The sequence below is a fragment of the Hypanus sabinus genome, chromosome 14 (genome assembly GCF_030144855.1).
Source record: "Hypanus sabinus isolate sHypSab1 chromosome 14, sHypSab1.hap1, whole genome shotgun sequence".
Taxonomy (NCBI): Eukaryota; Metazoa; Chordata; class Chondrichthyes; order Myliobatiformes; family Dasyatidae; genus Hypanus; species Hypanus sabinus.
In genome coordinates, this window is record NC_082719.1 from 106,941,035 (window position 1) to 106,955,461 (window position 14,427).

A 14,427-nucleotide genomic window follows, 5' to 3' on the forward strand; every position below is an offset into this window, starting at 1 on the left:
CTCACTCAACACTGAGCTGACCACACAATCTACAGATTCACTCACTCACTCACTCAACACTGAGCTGATCCAACAACCTACAGACTCACTCACTCACCCTCACTCACTCAACACTGAGTTCATCCAACAACCTACAGACTCACTCACTCACCCTCACTCACTCACTCAACACTGAACTGAACCCAGAACCTACACACTAACACACTCACTCACTCACCCTCACTCACTCAACACTGAGCTGATCCCACAACCTATACACTCACTCACACACCCTCACTCACTCAACACTGAGCTGATCCCACAACCTATACACTCACTCACTCACCCTCACTCACTCAACACTGAGCTGATCCCACAACCTACAGACTCACTCACTCACCCTCACTCACTCAACACTGAGCTGATCCCACAACCAACAGACTCACTCACTCACCCTCAATCACTCACCCTCACTCATTCACTCACTCAACACTGAGCTGATCCCACAACATGCAGACTCACTCACTCACCCTCAATCACTCACCCTCACTCACTCACTCACTCAACACTGAGCTGATCCCAGAACATGCAGACTCACTCACTCACCCTCACTCACTCAACACTGAGCTGATCCCACAACCAACAGACTCACTCACTCACCCTCAATCACTCACCCTCACTCACTCACTCACTCAACACTGAGCTGATCCAACAACCTACAGAATCACTCACTCACCCACACTCACTCACTGAACACTGAGCTGACCCCACAATCTACAGATTCACTCACTCACTCACACAACACTGAGCTGATCCCACAACCTACAGACTCACTCACTCACCCTCACTCACTCAGCACTGCGCTGATCCCACAACCTGCAGACTCACTCACTCATCCTCACTCACTCAACACTGAGCTGATCCCACAAACTACAGACCCACTCACTCACTCATCCTCAATCGCTCACCCTCACTCACTCACTCACTCAACACTGAGCTGATCCAACAACCTGCATACTCACTCACTCACCCTCACTCACTCAACACTGAGCTGATCCCACAATCTACAGACTCACTCACACACCCTCATTCACTCAATCCACACTGAGCTGATCAAACAACCTACAGACGCACTCACTCACTCGCATAATACTGAGCTGATCCCACAACCTACACTCTCACTCACTCACTCACTCAGTCAACTCTGAGACGATCCCACAAACTACACACTCACTCTCTATCTGACCCTCACTCACTCAACACTGAGGTGATCCCACAAACTACACACTCACTCACTCACTCACCCTCTCTCAGTGAACACTGAGCTGATCCCACAACCTACAGACTCACTCACTCACCCTCACTCACTCAACACTGAGTTCATCCAAAAACCTACAGACTCACTCACTCACCCTCACTCACTCACTCAACACTGAACTGAACCCAGAACCTGCAGACTCACTCACTCACCCTCACTCACTCAACACTGAACTGATCCCACAACCTACACACTAACACACTCACTCACTCACCCAACACTGAGCTGATCCCACAACCTACAGACTCACTCACTCACCCTCACTCACTCAACACTGAGCTGATCCCACAACATGCAGACTCACTCACTCACCCTCAATCACTCACCTTCACTCACTCACTCGGTCAACACTGAGCTGATCCCACAACCTACAGACACACTCACTCACTCAACACTGAGCTGATCCCACAACCTACACACTCACTCACTCACCCTCACTCACTCAACACTGAGCTAATCCCACAACCTACAGACACACTCACTCACTCAACACTGAGCTGATCCCACAACCTACACACTCACTCACTCACCCTCACTCACTCAACACTGAGCTGATCCCACAACCTACAGACTCACTCACTCACCCTCACTCACTCACTCAACACTGAGCTGATCCCACAGCCTACAGACCCACTCACTCACCCTCACTCACTCAACACTGAGGTGATCCCACAACCTACAGACTCACTCACTCACTCACCCTCACTCACTCAACACTGAGCTGTTCCAACAACCTACAGACTCACTCACTCACTCAGCCTCAATCACTCAACACTGAGCTGATCCTCAACCTACAGACTCACTCACTCACCCTCACTCACTCAACACTGAGCTGATCCCACAACCTACACACTCACCTCACTCCACACTGAGCTGATCGCACAACCTACATACTCACTCACTCACTCACCCTCACTCACTCAACACTGAGCTGATCCCACAACCTACACACTCACTCACTCATACTCACTCACTCAACACTGAGCTGATCCCACAACCTACAGACTCACTCACTCACCCACACTCACTCAACACTGAGCTGATCCCACAACCTACAGACTCACTCACTCACCCACACTCACTCAACACTGAGCTGATCCCACAACCTACAGACTCACTCACTCACCCTCACTCACTCAACACTGAGCTGATCCCACAACCTACACACTTACTCACTCACCCTCACTCACTCAACACTGCGCTGATCCCACAACCTACACACTCACTCACTCACACTCACTCAGTCACTCAACACTGAGCTGATCCCACAACATGCAGACTCACTCACTCACCCTCAATCACTCACCCTCACTCACTCACTCACTCAACACTGAGCTGATCCCACAACATGCAGACTCACTCACTCACCCTCAATCACTCACCCTCACTCACTCACTCACTCAACACTGAGCTGATCCCACAACCTACAGACTCACTCACTCACCCTCACTCACTCACTCAACACTGAGCTGATCCCACAGCCTACAGACCCACTCACTCACCCTCACTCACTCAACACTGAGGTGATCCCACAACCTACAGACTCACTCACTCACTCACCCTCACTCACTCAACACTGAGCTGTTCCAACAACCTACAGACTCACTCACTCACTCAGCCTCAATCACTCAACACTGAGCTGATCCCACAACCTACAGACTCACTCACTCACCCTCACTGACTCAACACTGAGCTGATCCCACAGCCTACAGACTCACTCACTCACTCAACACTGAGCTGATCCTCAACCTACAGACTCACTCACTCACCCTCACTCACTCAACACTGAGCTGATCCCACAACCTACACACTCACCTCACTCCACACTCAGCTGATCGCACAACCTACATACTCACTCACTCACCCTCACTCACTCAACACTGAGCTGATCCCACAACCTACACACTCACTCACTCACCCTCACTCACTCAACACTGCGCTGATCCCACAACCTACACACTCACTCACTCACACTCACTGAGTCACTCAACACTGAGCTGATCCCACAACCTACAGACCCACTCACTCACCCTCACTCACTCAACTCTGAGCTGATCCCACAACCTACAGACTCACTCACTCACCCTCACTCACTCAACACTGAGCTGTTCCAACAACCTAGTCTCACTCACTCACTCAGCCTCACTCACTCAACACTGAGCTGATCCCACAACCTACAGACTCACTCACTCACCCTCACTCACTCAACACTGAGCTGATCCCACAAACTACACACTCACTCTCTATCTGACCCTCACTCACTCAACACTGTGATCCCACAAACTACACACTCACTCACTCACTCACCCTCTCTCAGTGAACACTGAGCTGATCCCACAACCTACAATCCCACTCACTCACCCTCACTCACTCAACACTGAGCTGATCCCACCACCTACAGTCCCACTCACTCACCCTCACTCACTCAACACTGAGCTGATCCCACAACCTACAGACTCACTCACTCACCCTCACTCACTCAACACTGAGCTGATCCCACAACCTACAGACTCACTCACTCACCCTCACTCACTCAACACTGAGCTGATCCCACCACCTACAGTCCCACTCACTCACCCTCACTCACTCAACACTGAGCTGATCCCACAACCTACACACTCACTCACTCACCCTCACTCACTCAACACTGAGCTGTTCCCACAACCTACACACTCACTCACTCACCCTCACTCACTCAACACTGAGCTGATCCCACAACCTACACACTCACTCACTCACACTCACTCACTCAACACTGCGCTGATCCCACAACCTACACACTCACTCACTCACACTCACTCAGTCACTCAACACTGAGCTGATCCCACAACCTACAGACTCACTCACTCAACCTCACTGACTCAACACTGAGCTAATCCCACAACCTACAGACTCACTCACTCACCCTCACTCTCTCAACACTGAGCTGATCCCACAACCTACACACTCACTCACTCACCCTCACTCACTCAACACTGAGCTGTTCCAACAACCTAGTCTCACTCACTCACTCAGCCTCACTCACTCAACACTGAGCTGATCCCACAACCTACAGACTCACTCACTCACCCTCACTCACTCAACACTGAGCTGATCCCACAAACTACACACTCACTCTCTATCTGACCCTCACTCACTCAACACTGTGATCCCACAAACTACACACTCACTCACTCACTCACCCTCTCTCAGTGAACACTGAGCTGATCCCACAACCTACAATCCCACTCACTCACCCTCACTCACTCAACACTGAGCTGATCCCACCACCTACAGTCCCACTCACTCACCCTCACTCACTCAACACTGAGCTGATCCCACAACCTACAGACTCACTCACTCACCCTCACTCACTCAACACTGAGCTGATCCCACAACCTACAGACTCACTCACTCACCCTCACTCACTCAACACTGAGCTGTTCCCACAACCTACACACTAACTCACTCACCCTCACTCACTCAACACTGAGCTGATCCCACAACCTACACACTCACTCACTCACACTCACTCACTCAACACTGCGCTGATCCCACAACCTACACACTCACTCACTCACACTCACTCAGTCACTCAACACTGAGCTGATCCCACAACCTACAGACTCACTCACTCAACCTCACTGACTCAACACTGAGCTAATCCCACAACCTACAGACTCACTCACTCACCCTCACTCTCTCAACACTGAGCTGATCCCACAACCTACACAGTCACTCACTCACCCTCACTCACTCAACACTGAGCTGATCCCACAACCTACAGACCCACTCACTCAGCCTCACTCACTCAACACTGAGCTGATCCCACAACCTACAGACTCACTCACTCAACCTCACTGACTGAGCTAATCCCACAACCTACACATTCACTCACCCAGCCTCACTCACTCAACACTGAGCTGATCCCACAACCTAGAGACCCACTCACTCACCCACACTCACTCAACACTGAGCTGATCCCACAACCTACACACTCACTCACTCACCCTCACTCACTCAACACTGCGCTGATCCCACAACCTGCAGACTCACTCACTCATCCTCACTCACTCAACACTGAGCTGATCCCACAAACTACAGACCCACTCACTCACTCATCCTCAATCGCTCACCCTCACTCACTCACTCACTCACTCACTCAACACTGAGCTGATCCAACAACCTGCATACTCACTCACTCACTCACCATCACTCACTCAACACTGAGCTGATCTCACAATCTACAGACTCACTCACACACCCTCATTCACTCAATCCACACTGAGCTGATCAAACAACCTACAGACGCACTCACTCACTCGCATAAAACTGACCTGATCCCACAAACTACACACTCACTCACTCACTCACCCTCTCTCAGTGAACACTGAGCTGATCCCACAACCTACAGACTCACTCACTCACCCTCACTCACTCAACACTGAGTTCATCCAAAAACCTACAGACTCACTCACTCACCCTCACTCACTCACTCAACACTGAACTGAACCCAGAACCTGCAGACTCACTCACTCACCCTCACTCACTCAACACTGAACTGATCCCACAACCTACACACTAACACACTCACTCACTCACCCTCACTCACACAACACTGAGCTGATCCCACAACCTACAGACTCACTCACTCACCCTCACTCACTCAACACTGAGCTGATCCCACAACATGCAGACTCACTCACTCACCCTCAATCACTCACCTTCACTCACTCACTCACTCAACACTGAGCTGATCCCACAACATGCAGACTCACTCACTCACCCTCACTCACTCACTCAACACTGAACTGATCCCACAACCTACACACTAACACACTCACTCACTCACCCTCACTCACTCAACACTGAGCTGATCCCACAACCTACAGACTCACTCACTCACCCTCAATCACTCACCTTCACTCACTCACTCACTCAACACTGAGCTGATCCCACAACATGCAGACTCACTCACTCACCCTCACTCAATCACTCAACACTGAGCTGATCCCACAACCTGCACACTCACTCACTCACCCTCACTCACTCAACACTGAGCTGATCCCACAACCTACACACTCACTCACTCACCCTCACTCACTCAACACTGAGCTGATCCCACAACCTACAGACTCACTCACTCACCCTCACTCACTCACTCAACACTGAGCTGATCCCACAGCCTACAGACCCACTCACTCACCCTCACTCACTCAACACTGAGGTGATCCCACAACCTACAGACTCACTCACTCACTCACCCTCACTCACTCAACACTGAGCTGTTCCAACAACCTACAGACTCACTCACTCACTCAGCCTCAATCACTCAACACTGAGCTGATCCTCAACCTACAGACTCACTCACTCACCCTCACTCACTCAACACTGAGCTGATCCCACAACCTACACACTCACCTCACTCCACACTGAGCTGATCGCACAACCTACATACTCACTCACTCACTCACCCTCACTCACTCAACACTGAGCTGATCCCACAACCTACACACTCACTCACTCATACTCACTCACTCAAAACTGAGCTGATCCCAAAACCTACAGACTCACTCACTCACCCACACTCACTCAACACTGAGCTGATCCCACAACCTACAGACTCACTCACTCACTCAGCCTCAATCACTCAACACTGAGCTGATCCCACAACCTACAGACTCACTCACTCACCCTCACTGACTCAACACTGAGCTGATCCCACAGCCTACAGACTCACTCACTCACTCAACACTGAGCTGATCCTCAACCTACAGACTCACTCACTCACCCTCACTCACTCAACACTGAGCTGATCCCACAACCTACACACTCACCTCACTCCACACTGAGCTGATCGCACAACCTACATACTCACTCACTCACCCTCACTCACTCAACACTGAGCTGATCCCACAACCTACACACTCACTCACTCACCCTCACTCACTCAACACTGCGCTGATCCCACAACCTACACACTCACTCACTCACACTCACTGAGTCACTCAACACTGAGCTGATCCCACAACCTACAGACCCACTCACTCACCCTCACTCACTCAACACTGAGCTGATCCCACAAACTACACACTCACTCTCTATCTGACCCTCACTCACTCAACACTGTGATCCCACAAACTACACACTCACTCACTCACTCACCCTCTCTCAGTGAACACTGAGCTGATCCCACAACCTACAATCCCACTCACTCACCCTCACTCACTCAACACTGAGCTGATCCCACCACCTACAGTCCCACTCACTCACCCTCACTCACTCAACACTGAGCTGATCCCACAACCTACAGACTCACTCACTCACCCTCACTCACTCAACACTGAGCTGATCCCACAACCTACAGACTCACTCACTCACCCTCACTCACTCAACACTGAGCTGATCCCACAACCTACACACTCACTCACCCTCACTCACTCAACACTGAGCTGTTCCCACAACCTACACACTCACTCACTCACCCTCACTCACTCAACACTGAGCTGATCCCACAACCTACACACTCACTCACTCACACTCACTCAGTCACTCAACACTGAGCTGATCCCACAACCTACAGACTCACTCACTCACCCTCACTCACTCAACACTGAGCTGATCCCACAACCTACAGACCCACTCACTCAGCCTCACTCACTCAACACTGAGCTGATCCCACAACCTACAGACTCACTCACTCACCCTCACTCACTCAACACTGCGCTGATCCCACAACCTACACATTCACTCACTCACACTCACTCAGTCACTCAACACTGAGCTGATCCCACAACCTACAGACCCACTCACTCACCCACACTCACTCAACACTGCGCTGATCCCACAACCTGCAGACTCACTCACTCATCCTCACTCACTCAACACTGAGCTGATCCCACAAACTACAGACCCACTCACTCACTCATCCTCAATCGCTCACCCTCACTCACTCACTCACTCACTCACTCAACACTGAGCTGATCCAACAACCTGCATACTCACTCACTCACTCACCATCACTCACTCAACACTGAGCTGATCTCACAATCTACAGACTCACTCACACACCCTCATTCACTCAATCCACACTGAGCTGATCAAACAACCTACAGACGCACTCACTCACTCGCATAATACTGAGCTGATCCCACAACCTACACTCTCACTCACTCACTCACTCAGTCAACACTGAGACGATCCCACAAACTACACACTCACTCACTCACTCACCCTCTCTCAGTGAACACTGAGCTGATCCCACAACCTACAGACTCACTCACTCACCCTCACTCACTCAACACTGAGTTCATCCAAAAACCTACAGACTCACTCACTCACCCTCACTCACTCACTCAACACTGAACTGAACCCAGAACCTGCAGACTCACTCACTCACCCTCACTCACTCAACACTGAACTGATCCCACAACCTACACACTAACACACTCACTCACTCACCCTCACTCACACAACACTGAGCTGATCCCACAACCTACAGACTCACTCACTCACCCTCACTCACTCAACACTGAGCTGATCCCACAACATGCAGACTCACTCACTCACCCTCAATCACTCACCTTCACTCACTCACTCACTCAACACTGAGCTGATCCCACAACATGCAGACTCTCTCACTCACCCTCACTCACTCACTCAACACTGAACTGATCCCACAACCTACACACTAACACACTCACTCACTCACCCTCACTCACTCAACACTGAGCTGATCCCACAACCTACAGACTCACTCACTCACCCTCAATCACTCACCTTCACTCACTCACTCACTCAACACTGAGCTGATCCCACAACATGCAGACTCACTCACTCACCCTCACTCAATCACTCAACACTGAGCTGATCCCACAGCCTACAGACCCACTCACTCACCCTCACTCACTCAACACTGTGATCCCACAACCTACAGACTCACTCACTCACTCACCCTCACTCACTCAACACTGAGCTGTTCCAACAACCTACAGACTCACTCACTCACTCAGCCTCAATCACTCAACACTGAGCTGATCCTCAACCTACAGACTCACTCACTCACCCTCACTCACTCAACACTGAGCTGATCCCACAACCTACACACTCACCTCACTCCACACTGAGCTGATCGCACAACCTACATACTCACTCACTCACTCACCCTCACTCAATCACTCAACACTGAGCTGATCCCACAACCTACACACTCACTCACTCACCCTCACTCACTCAACACTGAGCTGATCCCACAACCTACAGACTCACTCACTCACCCTCACTCACTCACTCAACACTGAGCTGATCCCACAGCCTACAGACCCACTCACTCACCCTCACTCACTCAACACTGAGGTGATCCCACAACCTACAGACTCACTCACTCACTCACCCTCACTCACTCAACACTGAGCTGTTCCAACAACCTACAGACTCACTCACTCACTCAGCCTCAATCACTCAACACTGAGCTGATCCTCAACCTACAGACTCACTCACTCACCCTCACTCACTCAACACTGAGCTGATCCCACAACCTACACACTCACTCACTCATACTCACTCACTCAAAACTGAGCTGATCCCACAACCTACAGACTCACTCACTCACCCACACTCACTCAACACTGAGCTGATCCCACAACCTACAGACTCACTCACTCACCCACACTCACTCAACACTGAGCTGATCCCACAACCTACAGTCTCACTCACTCACCCTCACTCACTCAACACTGCGCTGATCCCACAACCTACACACTCACTCACTCACACTCACTCAGTCACTCAACACTGAGCTGATCCCACAACATGCAGACTCACTCACTCACCCTCAATCACTCACCCTCACTCACTCACGCACTCAACACTGAGCTGATCCCACAACCTACAGACTCACTCACTCACCCTCACTCACTCACTCAACACTGAGCTGATCCCACAGCCTACAGACCCACTCACTCACCCTCACTCACTCAACACTGAGGTGATCCCACAACCTACAGACTCACTCACTCACTCACCCTCACTCACTCAACACTGAGCTGTTCCAACAACCTACAGACTCACTCACTCACTCAGCCTCAATCACTCAACACTGAGCTGATCCCACAACCTACAGACTCACTCACTCACCCTCACTGACTCAACACTGAGCTGATCCCACAGCCTACAGACTCACTCACTCACTCAACACTGAGCTGATCCTCAACCTACAGACTCACTCACTCACCCTCACTCACTCAACACTGAGCTGATCCCACAACCTACACACTCACCTCACTCCACACTGAGCTGATCGCACAACCTACATACTCACTCACTCACCCTCACTCACTCAACACTGAGCTGATCCCACAACCTACACACTCACTCACTCACCCTCACTCACTCAACACTGCGCTGATCCCACAACCTACACACTCACTCACTCACACTCACTCAGTCACTCAACACTGAGCTGATCCCACAACCTACAGACTCACTCACTCACCCTCACTCACTCAACACTGAGCTGTTCCAACAACCTAGTCTCACTCACTCACTCAGCCTCACTCACTCAACACTGAGCTGATCCCACAACCTACAGACTCACTCACTCAACCTCACTGACTCAACGCTGAGCTGATCCCACAACCTACAGACTCACTCACTCACCCTCACTCACTCAACACTGAGCTGATCCCACAAACTACACACTCACTCTCTATCTGACCCTCACTCACTCAACACTGAGGTGATCCCACAAACTACACACTCACTCACTCACTCACCCTCTCTCAGTGAACACTGAGCTGATCCCACAACCTACAAACCCACTCACTCACCCTCACTCACTCAACACTGAGGTGATCCCACAACCTACAGACTCACTCACTCACTCACCCTCACTCACTCAACACTGAGCTGATCCCACCACCTACAGTCCCACTCACTCACCCTCACTCACTCAACACTGAGCTGATCCCACAACCTACAGACTCACTCACTCACCCTCACTCACTCAACACTGAGCTGATCCCACAACCTACAGACTCACTCACTCACCCTCACTCACTCAACACTGAGCTGATCCCACAACCTACACACTCACTCACCCTCACTCACTCAACACTGAGCTGATCCCACAACCTACACACTCACTCACTCACCCTCACTCACTCAACACTGAGCTGATCCCACAACCTACACACTCACTCACCCTCACTCACTCAACACTGCGCTGATCCCACAACCTACACACTCACTCACTCACACTCACTCACTCAACACTGAGCTGATCCCACAACCTACAGACCCACTCACTCAGCCTCACTCACTCAACACTGAGCTGATCCCACAACTTACACACTCACTCACTCACCCTCACTCACTCAGCACTGCGCTGATCCCACAACCTACACACTCACTCACTCACCCTCACTCACTCAACACTGAGCTGATCCCACAACCTACAGACTCACTCACTCACCCTCACTCACTCAACACTGCGCTGATCCCACAACCTACACACTCACTCACTCACACTCACTCACTCAACACTGAGCTGATCCCACAACCTACAGACCCACTCACTCAGCCTCACTCACTCAACACTGAGCTGATCCCACAACTTACACACTCACTCACTCACCCTCACTCACTCAGCACTGCGCTGATCCCACAACCTACACACTCACTCACTCACCCTCACTCACTCAACACTGAGCTGATCCCACAACCTACAGACTCACTCACTCACCCTCACTCACTCAACACTGAGCTGATCCCACAACCTACACACTCACTCACTCACACTCACTCAGTCACTCAACACTGAGCTGATCCCACAACCTACAGACCCACTCACTCACCCTCACTCACTCAACACTGAGCTGATCCCACAACCTACAGACTCACTCACTCAACCTCACTGACTCAACACTGAGCTAATCCCACAACCTACAGACTCGCTCACTCAACCTCACTGACTCAACGCTGAGCTGATCCCACAACCTACAGACTCACTCACTCACCCTCACTCACTCAACACTGAGCTGATCCCACAAACTTCAGACTCACTCACCCTCACTCACTCAACACTGAGCTGATCCCACAACCTACACACTCACTCACTCACCCTCACTTACTGTCAAGGACTCGACTGCTCATATTCTCTTTGTTTTTTTTTATTTACTTGTTTTCTTTATTTTCCACATTTGTTTGTCACTTTAAATTCAAATTCAAGTTTATTGTCATCTGGCTGTACACAACCAAACGAGGTACTGACCAGCTGCTGGATAAAATAGGAAGAGAAACCCCTCTTTTTTTAATCTGGCCACCTGCCCACCAGCCAGAATTTGTTTGCTGGAGAAAGGTGACAGGATATCATTCTGTTAGTTGTATGTATCCCTTCGACCATCTGACTCTCCACCCAGAGCAATAAACCCCAATTGCTGGAGGAACTCAGCAGATCAGGCATCATCCGTGGAGAGAAGCAAAGCGTCAGTGTTTCGGGCTGAGACCCTTCATCGGGACTGGAGAGGGAGATGCCAGAGTAAGAAGGTAGGGGAAGGCGAATGAGTACAAGCTGGCAGGTGTTAGGTGAAACTAGGTGGGTGGGGGAAAGGTTTGAATCTGGGTGGTCATAGGTAGGAAAGGTAAAGGGCTGGAGAGGAAGGAATCTGATTGGAGAGGAGACTGAACCATGGGAGAAAGGGAAGGAGGAGGAGACACCGGGGCAGCTGAGGAAAAAGAAGAGGTAAGTGGCCAGAGTGGGGAGATGTTTCTAATTCCTGAGCCATCCAGCTTAACTCGACTTACTCCCCTACAAATCTGACCACTTTACGCTGCAATGGACGTTCTGATTGTGTTCTTCCTTGTAAAAACGTGGATTTTTATGTGTAATTCATTATTTTTCTATGAACATTGTGTACTTGACATTGTTAATTTATTTTTTATTTGTACAATTTCTCTTCTGTACGTTGGTTGTTTGTTAGTCTTTGTATAAGTGTAGTTTTTCATATATTCTGTTGTATTTCTGAATCAGAATCAGGTTTAGTATCACTGCCAGACTACATGTCATGAAATTTGTTTTGTGGCAGCAGTACATTGCAATGCATAATAGAAAAACTGTGGATTACAATAAGATATAGATATATAAGCTGGTATATGGGGACATATATGTACTTTGACAATAAATGTACTTTGAGATGTGCCAGTGACATTGCTGCAAGGATGGTTTTCATTACACCAGTGCACACGTTTTTCTGCATCTGTTAATAAACATGACCTTGACTTTGGCAATGAGGTATTACCAGCTGCTGGACAATTCATATGAGATTCATCTGTTTTTCACTTCAAAATCACAAACCCTACTGACCCGGTAACCACCTGCAGTGACAGTTCCTCAGAATGACTTCATTACTGGAGAACCAAATTAGGCAAAACCACCGTAACTCGTTTACATAGAACACTGCCACACAGCCCAGGTCTAAGATTAATCTAACCTTTCCCTCCCACAGAGCCCTCCATTTTTCTGTCATCCACATGCCAAGTTCAAAGTAAGTTTAGTATCAAAGTACATTTATGTTGCTACGTGCCCCAAGATTCATTTTCTTTTGGCATTCACAGTAAATCCAAGAACCATAATAAAGTCAATGAGAGACTGCACCCAGCTGGACAGGTTAACAACCAGTGTGCAAAAGACAACAAACTATGCAAATACAAACAAAATAAAAAAGAAACAATAATAATAAATTAAAAAGCAATAAATATTGAGAACATGAAATGCTGAGCCCTTGAAAGTGAATCCATAAGTTGTGGGAACAGTTCAGTGCTGGGGCGAGAGATTATCCTCCGTGCTTCATGAGTCTGATCATTGAGGAGTAATAACTGTTCCTAAACAGTTTCTTAAATGTCCCAATCTATCTACTTTTTCCACCCCGGCGGTGTGTTCCATGCATGCACCACTCTGTATAAAGAAAAGTTACCTGTGACATCCCCCCTACTTTCCTCCAATCATATTGTGTTAGCCTTTCCACCCTGGGGAAAGGGGTCTCTTGCCGTCTGCTCAATATATCCCTCTTATCATCTTGTACACCTCTGTCAATTCACCTTTTATTCTCCTTCACTTCAAAGAGAAAAGCCTAGCTCGCTCAAGCGATTCTGGT